The sequence below is a fragment of the Mesoplodon mirus genome (assembly GCF_964341445.2).
Source record: "Mesoplodon mirus genome assembly, chromosome: 12".
In the NCBI taxonomy this organism is placed as follows: Eukaryota; Metazoa; Chordata; class Mammalia; order Artiodactyla; family Ziphiidae; genus Mesoplodon; species Mesoplodon mirus.
In genome coordinates this window covers 73746542-73759400 of record NC_138988.1, presented here as the reverse complement: position 1 = coordinate 73759400, position 12859 = coordinate 73746542, and positions in this window count along the sequence as shown.

Genomic DNA, 12859 nt, shown 5'->3' with positions numbered 1-12859 from the left:
CTTTTCTCATTTTACAGTGAGGTACTCAAGCTCAGAGAGGTAAGGCAACTTGCCCCAGGTCACACAGCTAGAAGATGGTGCAGCAAGGACTAACTCACAGGTCTTCCTGCTCTGAAGAGTTGCCCTTTCCCAGGGTCAGCTGCCTCCCTGTTGTGGGGATGCAGTGGGTTAGTGGGTGAGCTTGTTCTTAATACCAGGCCTGGCACTGGGTGTGTGTGTATGTCCAGAAACATTAGTCAGTCCTTTTATTCCCACAGTCCCAACACATCTAGACCCAGGTATTTTATGTTTCCAGTCATCCGATTGCTTGAATTTTACTTCTTTTCCCTCTTCAAAACCTTTTTTTAAGGGAATTCCCTGGTGGTCCAGTGGTTAAGACTCAGTGCTTTCACTGCCATGGGCTCGGGTTCCATCCCTGGTCGAGAAACTAAGATTCCACAAGCCACGTGGCATGGCCAAAAAAAAAAAAAAGTCAAAAAAACTAAACCATTTTTTAGTTAATTAAGGAATAAAACTTTACCAGCATCATGTAGTGGCTCAACACCTAAGTATATACCAACAGAAATGCATAATGTGTTCACCAAAAGACAGACACTAGAATGGTCTTAGCGGCCATTCTACAAATAGCCATCAACAGTGGAATGGGTGAATAAATGCTGGTATTCTCATGCATGGGCTAGTACTTGGTAATGAGAATGAACAGGCCATTGCCACACACAGCAACGGGGAGAAGTCTCACAAACAGAATGTGGAGCATAAAAGCCAGTCGTGAGAGAGAAATTCCACCTATCTGAAATTCAAACATCGGTCAAATAAAATCGAGGTGTTAGAACTCAGGAGAGTGGCTACTCTAGGCAGGGGAATAAGTAGGGGTTCCTGGGGGACTGGGAATGTTCTGTATTTTTTGAATTTGGGATTTGGTTACATGGGTGTGTTCACTTTGTGACAATTGAGCTGGCGTAGACTTATGATCTGTGCACCTTTCTTTATGCTTTAAAAAATAAAGCCTACAAATTGTTGCTGATAAAGTTGAGAACCTTCCATATCCTTCCCTCCCTTTCTCCATCCTTCCCTTGCCAGAAGTAGCCAGTTTCCAGAAGCTGGGAGGTAGCCTTCTCAAGTAAGTGTTATGCTCTTAAACATTTAGTGTGGCTTGGGTGTCTCGAAATTTTAAATAAAAACTATCCTCCTGCTCCTTGCTTTTACTATTTATTGGTGGTATTATTTACTAAATTTCATGTTGCTGAGATTAATCAGGTTTGCTATGTGCATCTCTAGGTCATTAATTGAAAAGGCTTGTGTTCTATCACGTCAGTGCACTGCCATTTCTTTACCCAGCCTCCCAGTGATGGATGGTTGGGTTGTTTCCAACGTTTGGCTATTGTGGTCACACTGCAGTGGGCTTCCTTCTGAGCAGCGTCTCTCCACCCACCCACCCAGGGCCTTCTGCTTCTCTCTCCTCCTTTGCCTCCTGCTCAGTCAAGCTGACCCCCTTTCCTTTTGTGGTTCCTCCACTCTGGCATCTTCTCCCCTCCCCATCTCCCAGCTGCCCCTCCCCACCCTGCTTCCCAATCTTTCTGACTCAGAAAGACCCAGGATCTGTGCTGGGTGGAGGTGGGGGAGGGATGGAAGGGGGTAGCCTCTTTCTTTGCCACAAAGGCCCCTGTTCTCCAAGATAAATGACGATTTTAACAAAGAAATATTTCATTAAGGGTTGGTATCTTAATGAACTGTGCCAGGAACCTCTCAGGCACTCTCCAGACTCTCCCCCTTTTTAAGGGGGGCTCCTACTCTTGAGGGGAGGCTTATCAGTTTACCATATTGCCCTGAGTAGAGGACCATGCTGTGTGGAGAGCTGTCCCTGGGGGCTGTGGAGGAGGGGAGGGCATCCAGGCCTGGGGGTGGGGCCTGGTTACCCCTCTTGGTGGCAGGTGCTGGGCCCTGGGAGATGTTTACAGACCTCACTTTTAGGGCCTCAGAGACTCAGGCCTTGTCCACGGGGTGGTGGGCATGGGACTCCAGGCTGATTGGTGGAAAATCATTCATTAAGGATCAGGAAATGAACAGTAACCTGACAAGCAGTGAACAATTTTCCATCAATTAGAACACAGAGTCTTTGGGTGAAATGAGACCCTCTCCGTGGAGGGATTTCCTAGCAAGGAGAGAGCAGGACACAGGCAGGGACGGGCCAGGAGAGCAGACTCGGCACCCTTTCCCTATCCCATGCATCACAACCAGCCATTCACCCAGGGGGCACGGGTGGGGGTGGGGCAGGGGGAGGCCGTGCCCAGGGACAAGGAAAGGCCAAGTAGGGGCACGGAGAGGAGAGCCCCTTCTCCCTTCATGCGGTTCATCCTTCAAGAGCTACCCGAAGTCTTCCTTCCTCAGAAAAACGCTTGGATTTAAATCCCAGTTCTGTCGCTTTCTAGCTTGAAACCCTGAAGCAGGAGGGCTTAATCTCAGTTTCTTCAACTGCATAAGAGGGAGAAAGATGAGGGTCCAGCAGAGGTGGTGAGTGAGTGTAACACCTGTAGGGTTCTCCACCACCCCCACCCCCACCCCACCCCACCCCCGAGGCATCTCCTAGCTCAGGGCCATGATCATTATCTCTTGATCGCTCCAGCCCACTTCCACCTTTTTCCGGCTCCTCCTTAGCTGGCTCTTGTTGATTTTACAATGTGCTGTTGGCTAACTTTTATTTCATAAGCACCAAGTAACTTTTAATACATTGTATTGTTTGTTCACTGTTTAACCATGTATGCCTCATCTCTCTAACTAGATAATAAACTGAGGTTGGGGCCCATGATTTTAGTCATTTTGGGATTTCCTCTTGCACCCAGCCCAGTGTGCTTTGCAGGGTAAATGCATGTTGAATTGGTTTGATTGTAATTTGATACTTAGTTAAAAAAAATAGCCTGACACCTCAGGGCAAGTTGGTGCCCTGCAGGTAACAGTGAGGGGGGCTGGGGGAGAGTGCTGAGTTTTAGGAGCTATGCAGTAAAACTGTGTCTTCAGTGATTGGAGGGAAAGCGGGGGGGGGGGGGGGGGAGCGGGGGGGGAGTGGAGGGGGAGGGGGCGGGGAGGGTCAAGGTGGGGACTTGGATGGAAAATGGGACAAGGCAGAACCCTCACTCCCTCGGGGCTGTCGCCTCCTGCCGGAGGGCTGTGCCCCCCATTCTTCTCATGACTGCTCCCTGCACGTTTTCTGCTTGTCCACGGGGGATGCCTTCAGAGCTCTGCGCTCAGCAAGGGAAGCATTCCTTCCTCAGGGAACCTGGAAGGCCTGCGTTTTGGGGTCTCGGCCAGTGGCACTGGAGGGTGAGGTGGGATGTGAAGGAGGAAAGTCAAAGCCAAGGTGGCCTCACACTGGAAATAGCTACCACCTATTGAGCACCTACTGTATACCAGGCACTTTTCATATGTATCTCTGATCTCCACAGTAGTCCTAATGTTTGATTCTTTTGTTTGTTTATTATTTATTTATTTATTTTGCGGTACGCGGGCCTCTCACTGTTGTGGCCTCTCCCCCCGTTGCGGAGCACAGGCTCCGGACGCAAAGGCTCGGCGGCCATGGCTCACGGGCCTAGCCGCTCCGCGGCATGTGGGATCTTCCCAGACCGGGGCACGAACCCATGTCCCCTGCATCAGCAGGCGGACTCTCAAGCACTGCGCCACCCAGGAAGCCCTGTTTGTTTATTTTTAAAGAGAAGGCAGTGCCCGAAATGGCAGAGGCAATCGATGTAGGGTGGATATAAGGGGAGAGAAGAGAGAGTCTTTATATGTCTCTGATTGTGTGTGGTGTCTGGCAAGCCCTGTGGAGTGGGGCTCACACACTTTCCTGGGCTCCTTCACACTGGTTTGAGTCCATTCCGTGCTGGGCCTGGACTCCAGCACCCACCTCCTTCCCAGTTCTCCTGCACCTTCTCTTCTTTCTGGCCTTCTCTCTTCTAGATCCCTCTGCTCTTGACCCCTGGCCCTCCAGCCCCAAAGACCTCTCTCATGGTTGCTGGGCAGCAGGAAGTCCCTGGAACCAGGCATCTGAAGGCTGGAGTGAGGCTGGATCTTGATTAGAGAAGAACCAACTGTGCACCGGTCCCTATGTTAAGCACTCTTCATTCATGACGTCATTTCATGACGTCCCACCAGCCCTCTGAGATGATATAGCAGATGCTGTGAGTGCCCTGTCTGTGTGCCCTCAACCTGACCACTTATACCCCTAAGGCTTCCAATCACCTACCTGCCTATCTTTGCCTGAGGGCTTCCTCTGGGCATTGGACTCTGCTTTGCCACTATTGGGAGACCAGAAGTGCTGGGGAATTAACACCATCCAAGAGAGTCCTGCACCCATGACGGATGAGCCTTGGTGTGTAAATAACTGAGGTGTGTGCTCTACATGCACTCACAGGGTTTCCCCAGCAGGGCTGAGCCCACCCGAGGAGCTAACTTGATAACCAACTTGACTGCTTTCCTTCCTTTCCTTATCTTATTTCCCCACTTCTCTACTGGTGTTTCCTTTACCTCCTACATCAACCATGTGTACTGGAATAGTTGTCTCAGGGCCTGCTTCTGGAGGAACCCAGCCTAAGTCAGGTGGGTACCATTATTTTATCCTCATTTTACAGATGACAAGACCAAAGCTCCGAGACATTGAAACTCACACACAGTTCCACAATTATGTAAGCGAAGTGCCTGCATTCACACCCTGGCTTGTTAGACAGCAGAATGTCCACTTCATTGCTCTCCTGTATGCCTTCCGGTTTTGTTTTGTTTTTGTTTTTTTTTTTTTGCGTTACACGGTCCTCTCACTGTTGTGGCCTCTCCCATTGTGGAGCACAGGCTCCGGACACGCAGGCTCAGCGGCCATGGCTCACAGGCCCAGCCACTCCGCAGCATGTGGGATCTTCCCGGACCGGGGCACGAACCCGTGTCCCCTGCATCGACAGGCGGACTCTCAACCACTGTGCCACCAGGGAAGCCCCTGTATGCCTTCATTCATTCATTCATTCATTCATTTATAGCTGTGTTGGGTCTTCGTTTCTGTGCGAGGGCTTTCTCCAGTTGTGGCAAGCGGGGACCACTCTTCATCGCGGTGCGCGGGCCTCTCACTATCGCGGCCTCTCTTGTTGCGGAGCACGGACTCCAGACACGCAGGCTCAGTAATTGTGGCTCACGGGCCCAGTTGCTCCGTGGCATGTGGGATCTTCCCAGACCAGGGCTCGAACCCACGTCCCCTGCATTGGCAGGCAGATTCTCAACCACTGCACCACCAGGGAAGCCCCTGTATGCCTTCTTGAAGGCCCTTCCCCCTCTGCCCCCAGTCTTGTTCAAGGCCATTCCCCCTGGTTTCCTGCCTTGAGAGGTAAGAGATGAAGAGCAGGGTGGGTCGGGCGTACACTGGCCGGAACTGGGGAGTGTTTACAGGTCACCCAGCTCTCCCCGCCTCCCCGTGGGTCCCAGGCCAGGAGTCAGAGCCAGTTCTTGGATCTCAGACAGAAAGAGAAGCGATGACCACCCACAGGACTGGACATAGGATGAACAGAAAAAAGTGAATGCTACTTGGAGTGCTGGAAAAGGAGAGGACAGAGTCGGGGTACACGGAGGGATGGACTCAGGGCTGAGGAAGCTTTCCAAGCCTTTGCGTTATACGAGGGCCTGTGATCAGACTTCCCCGCATGCAGCAGCCCCTGTAAAGGAGGAGCAGCCAGGGTGAGAGCTAGGAAAGGATTTCTTGATAGTGGCGTTTGCTCAGACTTGGGCACTGGAAAGTCCCCTTCTGGGAACCTCAGGCCCAGGGGAGAAATCGGCCAGCATCTTCTATGAGTGTGGAGGTGGGCACAGCGTGGGGATGACCTGAGCCCCTCAAAGACAAAAGTTACACGGAGAGAACATCTTGCAATTTTCTACTTGGTTGGTTTTCACGACATCTTTGACTTAGTTTATGTTCTCCCAGAAGCAGACTCTGACGCAAGGATTCAAGCATGAGTTGGGAGTGGGAAAGTAGGGGGCTGGGCGGGGGCTGGGTGGTCAGGAGGCCCACATAGGGAGTGTTAGCATGTACTGTGAGTGAGAGGGGCGCAGGCCTGCTGGGGAACCCCGGAATAAGTTTGAGACACGCCTCAAGTTGTCCATATGATGGGGGCAAGAAAGCTGGGGTATTTATCCACCAACTCCCTCTTTGCCATTGGTGGAGGGCTGCTTCCAGACACATTAACTCTCCAGCACTTCCAGCTTGTCCTGAGTCTGAGCCAAGGGCGTCTCCATGGCCAGAAAAAAAAAGAAAAAGAAAAAGAAAAAAATAACCCTCAGGCAAAGGGAAGGTGTTGGCAGTAAGCAGCCTTCAGCGTGTGGAGGTAAGTGCTGAGAGTCATAGGCAGAACGCCAGCACCTGCTACACTCTGCCCTCCTCCTTGACTTCTCTTTTCCATGTGCCTTTGTGAGCTTGTGTCATCTCCCTCTTAAACGCTTCGGGTTCTCAAGCCTTCAGCCTTGACCCATGGCTCTCCTCAAGCTACATGTCCTCTTGGACAATCCCATGTACTCTCATGGGTTTAACTACCATCTGTGAGTTGGTCCACGTACCATCACTTTCTTGGACCTCCCTCCCACCCCCATGTCCGTGACCCTCCAGTGATGGCATACACAACATGTCCCAGACCCAAATCATTCAATATCATCTGTATCCAAAGACATGCCCCACCACTGCATTTTCTCCTCAGTGGTGGCATCACGATCCACCCAGTCATGTAGAAACTATTAGAAGTCACCCCTTGACTCTCCCTAGCCCTTTCTTTCACATCCAATCAGTCACCAAGTCCTGTGGATGTGGTTTCTAAAATATTTCTCAGAGCCATTCCCTCCTCTCCATCCCCATTCCTACTGCCGTTGGCTGGACCCTCATCGTCTTCTACCCGGGTTATTCCAGTAGCCTCCTAACTGACTCCCATTTCCAACCTGATCCCCTCCCCGTACCTCCTTCCAGTCCATCCTCCACAGTGGTCAAAGAGTTCCACCTACAGTGCCAACTTGAACTTGTCATGCCTTGTTCAAGACCCATTCCCACAGGGCCAATTTCAAGTACGCCGGTCTGGTACAAAGAGCACAAGGTATCCTTTCTTGAACCTTCGATTCCACCCCTGGCCACTCCCAGCTCTGCCGCTTCCGTCTTGTGGCTTGTGGCGTGTGCTGTGCTCTTTCCTCTCATGCCGTGTCCTCTGCTTGGAATACCTGTTCTTCCACTTGCTTTCACAGTTGACTCGAAGACCCAGCTTAGATGACACCTCTTCTCAGAAGTTTTCCTTGAATGCTCCGAGCTGGATTAGGCACTCTTCTTTTGTGCTCTTTTATTGGTGCAAGCATCAAAAAATTCACTGCAAATGGGCTTAAATAACAATAGTAATAGATTGACTTGTGTAACTGAAACATCAAGGGGTAGGGCTTGCTACAGGTGATGTGTGATCTAGGGGCTTAAAAAATGATGCCCTTGCGGTCTCTGCATTGTTAACTCTGCCTTACCCTGGGTGGGCTTCATTCTCAGAGTCCTTGGAGGCAGTCCTATAGCTTCAGACTCACATTCTGCCCAGTTCAGTCCAATGAACTGTTCAAGCAAATGCTGGCTTGTTGGGACCTGTCTAGGGATTTACTTGCCCCTCTCCAGACCAATCAAAATGTCCAAGGGCTTAGCATGTTCTACTTCAGCAGTTGGCAAACTCTGGCCAACTTGTTTCTGTAATGGCAGAGTTCAGTAGTGGAGGCAAAAGACCAGCAAACTTTTTCTGTAAAGGGATAGATAGTACATGTTTTAGGCTTTGTGGGCTGAGGCAAAATCAAGGATATTATGTAGCGACAAGAGATATTATGCATAACAAGACAGAAAACAAATTTCCACAAAATTTATATTGATGGAAGTACAATAATAATTGAGTACATTTTTAAATTTTTTTGGTAATAAAAGGTCTACTAATCAGAAGAATGGGATTTTTTTGGTAAGGGTGGGAGGGATAACATTTTGCTTAATTGGAGTTCAAAGTTAATGCTCCTTACCATCAGATCGATGACAAATGTTCATCTATAAAAATTATTCTTGGCACTTCCTCGTGGTCCAGCAGGTAAGACTCTGCATTCCCAATGCAGGGGGCCTGGGTTCGATCCCTGGTCAGGGAACGAGATCCCTCATGCATGCTGCAATTAAGAAGCCCAACTGAGAGTCCTCATGCTGCAACTCAAAAGTCCGCATGCCGCAACTAACGACCCCCATGCCGCAACGAAGATCCTGCGTCTCGGTACAGCCAAAATAAATAAATAAATATCTTTCAAAAATTATTCTTAGTTCACAGACCATACAATAACAGGCAGGATTCGGTCCGGGGGCCATAGTTTGCAGACTCCTCCCCTGAATTATATCAAACCATTATCAAGCTAAGGGAAGAGACTGTGGGAAGCTGGAGAAGGAGACAGCAAACCACTCTGATGGTGGAGATGATATCAGTACCAGAGGGCCTTGGATGTGTAGCTGCCTTTGTGACACACCAGTCACAGAGTCAGGCTGTGGGGGCATTTTATCAGACATGTCGTTATAAGACAAGTTCACGTCCATTAGGCCTCCTAATCCTGACGCCGTCCCTATAACATAGGCAGGGCAAGGGCAGTTGTACCCTTTTTACAGAGGGGAAAAGAGGCTCAGAGAAAAGTGACTCGTCTGAGGTTTCCCAGCAAGGCCTCTCTGGGATATGTTTGAGGATTCTAAGATATGGGCTTTGGGACGTGTGCTTTGTTGAGTGAGTAATTGAACAGTTGTGGCATCCGCTGGTTGGAGGGCAGAGGCTGGGCCAGCAGGAGTAAAGGCTGGTCTGGACATGTCCTAGGAGGCTAGGTCTGCGGCAGGCTCTGTGATATCCAGTGGTCCACTGGGATAGGTATGGTCAACACAGGTGCTCAGGAACCCAGCTCTGTTTCAAGAATCTCTGGGCTGAGGTCTGTCTCCCAAGCAGGACAGGTGATACCAGCTCGGTACCCCTGAGCTAGGCTTCAGGTAAGAATGCCTGGGACACAAACAACGAATTTGACCCCTCACCTTATGGCCTCCAGCCTCCAGATCTGGCCTCATCTCAGTCCCTGATGAGCGTTCTCATCCTGCGGGCCAGGGTGGGGTTTATAGATTTTGGTTTTGGCCGTACTACAGAGAATGTGGGATCTTAGTTCCCTGACCAGGGATCGAACCTGCGCCCCTGGCACTGGAAGCAGAGTCTTAACCACTGGACCTCCCAGGAAGTCCCTAGGGTGGAGTTTAAACTTTGATGTTGGGATGACCCCAGGGTGGGGGCAGGTTGTGGGCAGCCCTCAGCAGGACTCTCTCAGCCCTCCTCCAGGGCTGACCTGGCCTCAGGCAGGGCTGCCCAATGTCAGGGAAGGGTCTGGGGGTGGGCAGAGGCAGCCAGAGGTGAAGGATGGTTACTGGGGTCCTTTCCAGGATGACGATATAGGGATACCAAGTGTGTGAGCGCAGGTACAAACACACACACACTTACTGGTCTCACAGACGTATTGACACACTCCCATAGGCAGATGGTCACACCTACGCCTATCTTCACTACCAGGATCTCACATACACACACACACACACTCCAATGGTTTCCTACACTTATTTACACACTCCTAAGCTCACACCCCATGTTCATACACACCAGTATTAGTTTCCTAGGGCTGCTGTAACAAAGTACCACACGCTGGATGGTTGAAAACAACAGAACTTGGTTATTGTCTCACTGTTTTGGAGGCTAGAAGTCCAAAACCAAGGTTCTGTGTGAGACCTGTAGGGGTGGATCCTTCCTTGCTTCTTGCTAACTTCTGACAGCCTCAGGCATTCCCTGGCTTGGAGATGCCTCGCTCCAATCTCTGCCTCCATCTTCACGTGGACATGTTTCTGTGTTTCCACATGGACATCTTTTCTTTTCTTTTTTTTTAAACCTCTTTATTGGGGTATAATTGCTTTACAATGGTGTATTAGTTTCTGCTGTATAATAAAGTGAATCAGCTATACGTATACATACAGCCTCATATCCCCACCCTCTTGCGTCTCCCTCCCTCCCATCCTCCCTATCCCACCCCTCTAGGTGGACACAAAGCACCGAGCTGATCTCCCTGTGCTATGCAGCTGCTTCCCACTAGCTATCTATTTTACATTTGGTAGTGTATATATGTCCATGCCACTCTCTCACTTCGTCCCAGCTTGCCCTTCCCCCTCCCCGTGTCCTCAAGTCCATTCTCCACGTCTGTGTCTTCCATATGGACATCTTTTTATCAGGACACTAGTCAATGCATGAGGGGCCAGCCTACTCCAGTACAACCTCATCTGAACTGATTACACGTGCAATGACCCAATGTCCAAGTAAGGTCATATTCTGTAGTACTGGGGGTTAGGACTTCAGTGTATCTTTTTGGGCGGGGACACATTTGACCCTTGACAACACCTTATGGCCATAAAAATCTCACATGTACCTATCATACTGCCACAGTGACACACAGATGTATACACTCAAAGTCACACAGACACATGTTCACATGTTCTTGTAGTCACAAAATCGCACATACCCACATATGCCACCAGTCACACACCCACACCCACACGTACACTCACAGACACTCCCCCTCCTTCAGGCTCCCCGTCTTACACACGGCTCCGCACCCGTCACAGTGACTCCTTCCCATGCCCGCGTGCCCCAGCCTGTCTCCCACACATCGTCCCCCTTACCCCTGCCACACTCAGAGCCCACCCCGTGAGGGTCATGCTCGAGGCCCACACTTGGCTTGTACCTCTCACACCCTCTCCACCCACAGTCCCTCCCCTTCTGATTCCTTCTCCATCCAGCCCACCGGCTGCCCAAGCTACCCTCAGGGCGGGGAGGCAGCAACCAGCCTGGCGGGCACCCTGCCCCACCCCAGCCGGGCACCAGGTGAAGAACCCCTTGCCGGCTGGGATCAGGCGCCTCCCACAAGCCTTCTCCATCGTAGACTCCCACTCTTCCTTCCCTGCGGCGGACAGACAGATGGACACACACGCACACGCGCTCTCACGCTCACCCCCGCGCCCCTCTGGCAGCCCCACGGCAGCAGTCTGTTCCTCATTATGGGCCAATGCGCCTGTTTACTCACCCAGCTGGATATGGTTAGAGAGTGATAAATAATGAAAGAGAAAACAGGCTTTTCCCCTCTGTGGCTTCTATTTATGTAACATGTGTCACAGCTCACTCACAGACTTTGTTTCGGAGCTGGTTGCAGGAAACAGTTTATTTTTTCCGGACAGTGGCTTGGGAGGCGGGGTGGGGGGCCGGGGTTTGGGTTTCTGATCTCACGCCCATGGGAGTTTTGGGAGTTTCGGGATCTGGTTCCCAGAGTCCTCCTCCTCTGGTGCCTCCCCTCCCTGGCTCCACCCCCCCCCCACGACAGCGACAGCTCTGGGGCAGACATCACAGTTCAAGGCTGCCTTAGAACCGGGTTTTCTGACTCCATCGATTTGGAAGGAGTCGGGGTGGTTGGGGGCCCCTCCCAGCTGCCTGTGAAACCCCTCAAACAGAGGGGCTTGTTTTAAGAGCCGCACAGCTTGAGGCCAGGACTCTCTGAAAGGAGTAGGTGCAACAAGGGGCTTCCCAGGTAGCCTGCACCTGTAAGGCGGGAGGGAGCAAAGGGATTCCTTCTATAAAATATGAATAATAATCCACGCCTTGTGTCCACGTAGCACTTTCGCGTCCGTGGTCTCAGCTGCTCCTTCCCGGGTGCGAGATTGAGGAACAGGGATCAGGAGGGACTGGCTTTGGTCTGCTCGACTGGTTGGGAAGGGCCAGGACTTCAAAGTCACCCATCCCACCGTCCCTCCTCTCCCAGGGCGCCTCCCTCAGAAGAGTTCTGGTCAACTTAACATACACTAAGGCAGGTGGGAGTAGTTACAAGGGTGTGGGGACTTGGAATGCGGGGGATATGAGTTGTCAGAGAAGTGAGAGGGTCCCCCTTCTGTCCTTCCCCCAACACTAAGGTGGGCATCCTTTGAGGGATGCTCCAGGGTGAGAAGCAGCAGCAGGAAGTGGTCCTGCTTCCCAACCCCCAGTGCAAGGAGGCCTTGGGAAGTTTAAAGACAACCTGTCCCCTTGGAGCCTGTCTCTTTTGCCGGGGCAGGGAGCCCATGCCTTGTTTGACATGGAGCCTCAGTAGGGTCCCAGGTCACCTGCTGAGGAAACCCCCAAGGTACCTACCTCTAAGGAAGGCAGAGTCTACTGTGGAAGATGGACTGGGAAGCCCCCAACTCCAGCAGACTCTGCCTGTGTGTGTGTACAGGTGACATGGGATCAGTCCTGCCTGGTGGCCTCAGGGATTCTTTCGGGGACTGTCCCACAGGGATCTCCTGGCTGGTGGGAGAAGCGGACACATTCCTAAGACAAGGTCTTTTGAACACTGCCTGACAAGCATAAGAAGACACAGTGAACAGTGGAGGATTACTGGACTGAATGTCAATATTGTGACATAGTATGAGTGTGTTTCGGGTTTGGTAATTACAGTCATTGCTGCTTTTGTCGTGGTCATCCATTTACAATGCTTGGTGTCAGTTTATCTCTTGTAAAAATAAAATACAGTGTGTGTGTGTGAAAAAAAAAAAAAAGAAGACACAGTGAAGACTCAGTGAAAAAGAGTAAAAGCACGAAGGAGGTGGTTTTCAAATTTAATGGGTGTCAGGGTCACAAGGGAGCTTATTAAACGCTGATGCCTAGGCTTGCCCTTGGGTGTTAATTCAACAGGTGGAGAGCATCCAGGAATCGGCATGGCTGACAAGGTCTTGGGAATTCTGAGACGGGTGGTTTCCCAAAGGCTTGGA